This window comes from Cicer arietinum, chromosome 6 (genome assembly GCF_000331145.2).
Source record: "Cicer arietinum cultivar CDC Frontier isolate Library 1 chromosome 6, Cicar.CDCFrontier_v2.0, whole genome shotgun sequence".
Classification (NCBI taxonomy): Eukaryota; Viridiplantae; Streptophyta; class Magnoliopsida; order Fabales; family Fabaceae; genus Cicer; species Cicer arietinum.
Window position 1 is genome coordinate 27,952,249 of NC_021165.2, and position 8,685 is coordinate 27,960,933.

An 8,685-nucleotide genomic window follows, 5' to 3' on the forward strand; every position below is an offset into this window, starting at 1 on the left:
TATATATATATAATTGAATTTAAAAACAATTGAAATTATTGAGAGATTACTGTCAAATTCTTTCTTCTAAATTCAAGTTTATATAAAATTGATTGATTGTAATTTTCTTAAGATTATTTTTCTTTTTATTTCTCATATATTTTCTCTATCAAAAGTAATTTGAAGTGCGTTGCATATTAAATGTGAATATCTCTTTCAGGAGAGATTCAGATATACTACGTTGTAAGAGTCTATCTCATTCCACTAGACCTAGCTCTCATTAATAATTTTTCGATTATTCTATTTTAGTTTGATACCATTAATTTGAGTTTTTTTTTTTTTACCATATATTTGTTTTGAGAATGATATTCAATCTCCATAATATCAAGAACTTTCTTTATTGATTTTTCTGTTTTCGTACTCTCTTCAAATTTCATATATTTTGCAATTTACTCAAGAATAATATTTTAAATACACTATTGAAGTGCATATATATCATTATAGACTAGTGATATCCTAACTATGTTACATCCAAACAACTCAATAATCATTTGCATCGCTTCAAAAATAATAGAAAAACAAAAGAATGGGAGACATAAATAAAAATCCATTCAAAGAAACCAACAAAAACTAAAATTAGAATGACCTAGTTTATTACAGACGAAGTCCTTTTTTATTACTATAAGGTATATTGTCTTACATGTTAGTGCAACAATGATTTTAACTACAATCTTTTAGTTGATATTTTGACGATAGCAAAACAAACAAATAAGAATAATTATCTGCTAATTTTATTTGTTGAGTGTGCAAACTAATTTAGAAGACAAATACTTAAATAAATGACTATCTATTTTAAGATAATATAAATTATGAGTAATTATATATAATAATCTAAGTGTTTCTAAAACAAAAATTGTAAAATACTTATGTTTTGATGAAGACAAAGACCAAGGAAAGTGATCAAGTTGCAAGCTCAAAAAGAATCAACAATTAAGTCAATTATGACCAATATGCTAGAAATCTTATAATGTAAGGTACATGATGCAATCTAATATTATTATATTTCAAATGCACATGAGAACCTTCAATTTTAGCATATGTATCAAAAGAATTTTCAAAGTATCAAAATGCATGAACAATGTTTGAAAATCAAGTTTTTGACAAAACTCAAAGTTGTATTCGATTATAACATGTTGTAGCCGAATACAGACTCAAGTTAGTATCTAAAACTGAATATCTGTATTCGACTATGAGATGGTGTAGCGGAATACAAATGTTAAGTCAGTAGGTAAAACTACATTTTTGTATTCGACTGCGAGATGGTGTAACCGAATACAAATGTTAAGTTAGTGGCTAAAATTGCACTTTGTATTCGACTACAACATTGTGTAGCCGAATACAAAACCAAGCCAGTGGCAAAATTCAATCATCTTTATTAGACTACATGGTGTTGTATTCAAATACAAGGTTAAAATTTTCAAATACAATTGAACGTTATAGAGGTGTATTCGACTATATTCCTGATGTAGCCGAATACAACTACGAAACAATGCAATTTTTCAGTTCAAATTAAACTTGGATCATTGCATATGTTCATCAAACCTCTAGGAACGATTGTCACTGATATGAAGTGATGTCTAAGGAGTATAATTACTTCTTAGATTCAGATTTAACAAATCAACCTTTTCAATAATCTTTACATCAATCTTAAAACAACTTTGAACAAAATTTCTGAAATATTTTGATTTATTCAAAGTCTTACTTTCATATTTCAAGTACATATTTTACATTTTCATATCATTGAGAAATGTTCTCTATTGTACTTGAAATTATATTAGACTGTTATCATTGTACTCAATTGTTATACACTCTTGATTTCAGTCAAAGTCATTGTTATAAAACCATTCAAGTTATTGTGTAAATTGAGGAAAGTAGTGGTCTTTCTTCAAGTGTTGTAAACTAAGATAGTGGTGTGCTATCTTATGGTGATTATTAGAAATTTGTAGCAAAAGTCTTAAAGTTAGACTTGTACTTATTCTAACAAATAGTGGAAAATCTATTGTGGTGTGCAAGAGAACTGGATGTACCATTGGTTGTATGGGGAACTAGGATAATTATTGTGTTCTTTATTTTTCTGCCATTTACATTTTTCCATACACTAATCCTAAATAGAAAAATAATGGACTAAGTTTCTAAAAAGCAGAAATTTATATACACCTAATTCACCCCGTGTTAGGTGTGCCTATGTACTAACAAAAATATTATCACATGTTACACAAATAATTATGTTTACAAATAGAGTAAGTCATAATATAGCAATAAGAAACATTGAAACAATCATATGATTATCTACAGTCCCAATCAAAGCATTAAAGACAAAGAAAACACAAGTCAATGATTCAACATCGGATCACAAAGGAAAAGAATGCTACAATGATATGATTATTTGCCCTTAACTAAAGACCCATGTCGATCATCTGACTCATAAGTGATAAGCTAAAATTTATATGTTATTTGCACTTGATTATTTGTCCTTGACTAATATTTTTAATTCAATTTTAGTTCTATTTCACTATATTTTTGTTTTGTTTTGGTTGCAAGGAGAAGTGAAAGAATAAGTGAAGATTCTTGATGCAAAAAGCCCTAAAGTCAAGTTGTCCAGTCATTGTTCATATTGATCAAGAAGATGAAAAAAAAAAAGTTCCATCAAGTATTACGGTATGATTGTAATGATTATTACAACCGTAACAGTTGGACAAGAAAAAGTGAGAATTTGCCTCACTAAGGCAACAAGGATTACTACTTGATCATAATGACCATTGCAACTGTATTATGCTCAACTTCTATCGTAGAACTATGTTTCTTCTATGAAATTCTGATGGTTTCTTGTAATTAAAGCCCATGAAAACACCCGGGGCTATAAAAAGGGGACGAAAATACTAAGTTTGAGACAACTTCCTACTGATAATCTCTTGTTATTCTTGATGTTGTTCTTGTATTTTCTTAGCAAATTTCTAGTTTCAATAATATTCAGTTTATTGTGTTATTTTATTATGTTATTTTATATTTCCAATTTTTTTATATTTAAGTTTTGATTCTTCTATGATCATGTGTGAGTAGATCTTCCTTGTCTTGGGATTGTAGGATTTTCATTGATGGATCTCTAACAATTCCTATTTCTTCCTGTCATGGGTATCAATCTTTTAATCTAATCTTAGTAAAAATCATGTTTGTACTTAGATATCAAAAAATATACTAAAAGGTGAATTTGATATATGATCCACAAGATTGGACTAGAGAGTGAAATCATAAAAATAGATTTTGGTTCTCTTGAAAACAAAAAAATATATTCTCTTAAAGGATTTTGCTAATACATCAATCATGAAAATATATTGGTTATTAGTTTAAAATACATTTTTTTCTCTATGAAAGAACATATTAGTTGTAGTTGTTTATCTAATTTTTAAGAGTTTAATACCAACAATTTAGAGAAGATTAATTTTATTGTATCCATCATTATAAAAAATCTACAATCCTAATATTTTATTTTTATTGCAAATTTTAATAAAAATCAATATCAACAATCATCGCTTTTCCTAATCATCATAGTAAAGAGACATTGGTACTCACAAAAAAGTTTTTGTGGGAATGATAATTTTTATTACGCGATAATTTGGCGCCTCTGTAAGAGACTTTGCTTTTGATATTATATTTTTTTTGTACCGATTACACTAATTTTTTTAAATCATTTTTATGTTATTAATTGTTCTCTCTCTTTGAATACGAATAATATGAAGTTTTGGGAATCTTGCCAACCCAATAGCCGAGATATAAAGTTTTTTTTATTGGAGAAGAAGAGAGAAACAAAAATTCTGAACAAGAAAAAGATTTAAAAATGAATGAAAATTATAACCTTGAAAGAATATGTCTTTTTTAATACTACAAAACCGCATACGAGTATTGCGCAACTAACAGTAGAGGCTAACAATTTTGAATTAAAATATTCGTTGCTATCCATGATACTACAAAAGCAATTCTCTGGTACTCTAACAGATATCTAAACCTTAATTTGTCTATTTTTTAGAGTATTGTGACACTTTGAATATAAATGGAGTGACTAGTGATGCCATTAGACTAAAGTTTTTCCCTTTCTCATTAAGGGATAGAGCTAGAGCTTGGCTACATTTGTTGCACTTTGAATCCATTACCACGTTGGATCAATTAAAGCAAGCATTCCTTGCTAGATATTTTCCACCAAGAAAAATTGCACAATTGAGAAATCAAATAACAAGTTTTTGTTAAAAAGATGGAGAATCGCTCTATGAAGCTTGGGAGCGCTTCAAGGAGATGTTGAGATTGTGTCCTCATCATGAGTTGGAGAGATGACTAATTGTCCATACTTTCTATAATGGACTATGATAGATTCTAATGCAAGAAGAGTGTTAATGAACAAGCACATAGAAGAAACTTATACTGTTATGGTAGACATGTCACATAACCACTACCAGTGATCAGGTGACCAATATCCTCAAAAGAAAGGCAATATGTATGAATTTGATGCATTATATTATATTGCTTATAAGGTAGATGCAATGTTTCAAAAATTTGAATGTAAATGTTGTCGCACCAAATGTTTTTCCTTGTGAAATTTGTGTTATTATTGGTCATATGGATGTTGAATGCCAAGTCAAAATGTCTACTAATGGTGGGGTGGGTAATGAACAAGTTAATTATCTTAACAATCCTAAAATATGAGACCCTTTTTCCAATACTTACAATCAAGGGTGGATGAATCAGATAAATTTTTCCTACAAAAGTCCCCCTTAATCCTATTTCCTAATCGATGGTTAGACCTCCCGATTTCCAAGGACCAAGACCTTTCAACAACCCCCAAAAGTCTAGCTTAAAAAATTTTCTGGAAAATTTTGTGCTAACTTAAACCAAAAAAAATGAGGAGTTTAAAAATCAAAATTAGTCAGTGAATGAAACACTTAGGCAATTAGCATATAAGGTAGATTCCATGGCCACACACAATAAGTTGTTGGAAACACAAATCACCCAAGTGGCTCAACAAGTTACTTCATCCTCTAGATCTTCTGGTATGTTCTCAGGATGACAATTGAAGGTTGTCACTTTAAGAAGCGAAATAAAAAAACAAAAAAAAACAAAAAAAAAACCCTAGGATAGAGATGTGGAAGAGATTGGTCGTGATGAGAGTGAAAAAGCCCAACCATCAAGCGAGAGGGTAGATGAGGAAAAAGAAAAACCCTATGTATCTCCAACACCATACAAACCACCCATACCTTTTCTTCAAAGATTAAGGAGCAATTTAGGAAGTTTGTGGAACTTTTGAAAAATGTATATATAAGCATTATGTTCAATAGAAAAAATTAAGTTTTTGAAAGAAAATTTGTCAAACAAAAGAAAACTTAATGACAATGAGACAAATGCTTTAATTGAGGAATGTAGTGCCATAATTCAAAATAAATTGTCTCTCAAATTTAAAGATCCTTGAAGTTTTTCTATTCCTTGTATGATTGGTGATATGAGTTTTGAACATGCTATGTTTGACTTTGGGGCTAGTCTGAGCCCCATGTCTTTGTTAGTTTGTAAGAAACTTGATGTGGGTGAGTTAAAGCCCACAAACATTTCTTTACATCTAGTAGATCAATCTATCAAGTATCTGGGGGGAATATTAGATGATGTTCTTGTCAAAATAAGATAATTGCTTATACCAATTGTGATGTCTAGCTACAATAGGAGTTGTAATTGATGTGAAACATGGGAAGCTTGCCTTCAATGAGGGTCATGAAAAAATTGAATTGAATTTGTCGAATCTTATGAAAAGTCCTTATCTTAAAGATTCTTGTTGCAGGGTCAATTTATTTGATCATTGTGTTAAGGAGTTTCCTTTAGGACCACTCTCCCCAAAATGGTTGGAAGCATGCTTGATTAGAACACAAGTCATGAAGAGTCGACAAATAAAGATGATGCATATGCTAAATTGTTGGATAAAAATCCTCTTGCTCCAGACCTAAATTTTGAGACATTGGCAATAGAAAATTCAACACCTATCCCAAAAGAAGCTCCATAAGTAGAACTTAAGCATTTGCCATAAAATCTCAGGTATGAATTCCTTGGTAAAAATTATACATTTCTTGTTATTGTAAGTGCTGAATTAAATGGTGAAGAAACTAAAAGTGAATTAATTCATTTATTTGCATGCATAGGATACTACTTGAAGATGATTATAAACCCTTTATTGAACATCAAATGAGGTTAAACCCTAACAAGAAAGATGTGAAAAAATAGGTACTTAAACTCCTAGATGTGGGGATAATTTACCCTATCTCTGATAGCAAATGGGTTAGTCATGTTCAACTAGTTTTGAAAAAAGAAAGTATCACTGTTGTTAAAAATTAAACAAAAAATGAATTTATTACAACTAAGATTGTTACGGGGTGAAAGATGTGTATAGATTATAGAAAACTGAACAAAGCAACTCATAAAGATCACTTTTCCTTCCCTTTTATTGACCAAATGTTAGAAAGGTTGGCAAAACATTCACATTTTTTCTATTTGGATGGTTATTCTGGTGTATTGTTTCCAAATTCCCATTCATCCTAGAGACCAACAGAAAACCATGTTTACTTGTCCTTATGACAAATATGCTTATAGGAGAATGCATTTTGGTTTGTGCAATGCCCCTGCTACTTTTCTATGTTGCACGATGTCAATTTTGTCTAATTTTATTAAGGATATAATGGAAGTATTCATGGATGAATTTTTTGTGTATGGATCTAGTTTCAATAATTGTTTGGCCAATCTAGAAATGGTACTTGAAAGGTATAAACAGGTTAATATTGTGTTAAATTGGGAAAAATTTCACTTTATGCTTAAAGAAAGAATTGTTCTTGGACATTTGACGTCATAGCAAGGTATTGACGTAGAGAAGGCAAAAAATTGAAGTAATAGAGAAAAGGCCACCTCCCACCTCTATAAAAGAAGTGAGAAGTTCCTTGGGGCATGTAGGATTTTACATTCAATAAGGATTTTTCTATGATTTCTTAGTCTCTAACCAATCTACTCCTTAAGATTGCAACTTTTATCTTTGATGAATTTTGTCTTGAGTAATTTTGCTCGTTAAAAGAAGCATTGATATTTGCCCCGATTATGCAGCCACATTGATTGAAGTCTTCCATTTGAAATCATGTGCGATGCTAGCAATTTTGTTGTAGGTGCAGTGTTGGAGACTTTGGATAAAGCTCAAGTTAACTATGCCAAAGTCGAGAAAAAGCTATTGGCAGTATTGTTTGCCATTGACAAATTTTGCTCCTACTTAGAGGGATCGAAGATAATTGTCTACACATACCATGCAACCATAAAATATCTCTTGAGCAAGAAAGATTCTAAGCCGAGATTGATTCCATCGATACTACTTCTCCAAGGGTTTGATCTAGCAATTCGAGACAAGAAGGGGATTGAAAATATAGTGGCCGATTATCTCTTAAGGCTACTTGAAAATAATGAAAATGAGTTGCCCCTGGATGATTCCTTTCTTGATGATCAATTGTTTGCTTTTTCATAAATATAAGCACCATGGTATGCAGAATTTGTGAACTACGTCGAAGTTGGAGTACCACCACTAGATTTGAACTATAAAAAAAAAAAAAAAGTATTTCTCGGATCTTAAACACTATTATGGGTTATGAACCTCTGCTTTTCAAGAGAGAGGCTGATGAAAGTTTCAGAAGATGTGTTCTAGAAGAAGAAATGGAAAACATCATGTTTCACTTCCACTCTTTCGCTTACGGTGGACATGCTAGTTCCACAAAAACTGCATCAAAGACATACACTACTTTTGCTTCAATTAGGCTTTTACTGGCTTACACTCTTAAAAAATGTACACCACGTTGTGCTTCAATGTAATCAATGCCAACGTACCAGGAACATACTAAAAAGAAATGAAATACCTTTAAACAATATCCTTGAAGTTCAAATCTTTGATGTTTAGGGAGTTGATTTCATGGGATCATTCCCTTCATATCTTGGAAATCAATACATCCTAGTTAGCGATGGATTACGTATCTAAGTGGATTGAAGTAATGGATGCCTCAACAAATAATGCTAAGGTAGTGAAGAGGACATTTATGATCTAGACACGCTTCTGGGCAAAACAATAATTAATTTGGAATCCTGTCATGCTATGAATTTCTTCACTAAATTTAATAATACACACAAACTATTGATATGTGGCAATGCCTCCATTTCTTTGCCAAATCCCGTAAGAACTACTAGTGGAGATAAAAATAACTAATTGTTTAATCATAAAGACCCACAAGAGCCCCTTGTCAGAGCCACAAGAATTACTGCACTGCCTTCACCAACATCAATGTGATTATCCCTCATCATCTCATCATTAAGAACCAGAATTCCAAACATAGAGAGTGCAAATATAAAGGCTGAACAAAAGCACCAAGGCCACTTTCCACCACCACCTTAAATTTGTGAGCTTTTGTTATTCCTTTCATAAATATCTCAATTTTTACATTGAGGACAATGTCTGATCCCAACATAGGGGTACACTTTCTTGTTTTATTGTTTTTTTAGTGTGTTAATTTTTTTTTTTGTGCTTATTTTTTTAGTGTGTTAATTTTTTTTTTAATCTTGTTTTGAAATAAAAATAAATAAATAATTTCTCTTAAC

General features: G+C 30.9%; 1 non-coding gene across 1 annotated transcript; it reads right to left on the bottom strand.

Annotated features, from left to right (window-relative positions):
- Positions 1 to 4,249: 4,249 nt before the first annotated feature.
- On the bottom strand, positions 4,250 to 4,355 carry LOC113787430 (small nucleolar RNA R71). Its single transcript, XR_003473934.1, has one exon. It is a non-coding gene; the product is annotated as a small nucleolar RNA R71 (small nucleolar RNA).
- Positions 4,356 to 8,685: the final 4,330 nt, after the last annotated feature.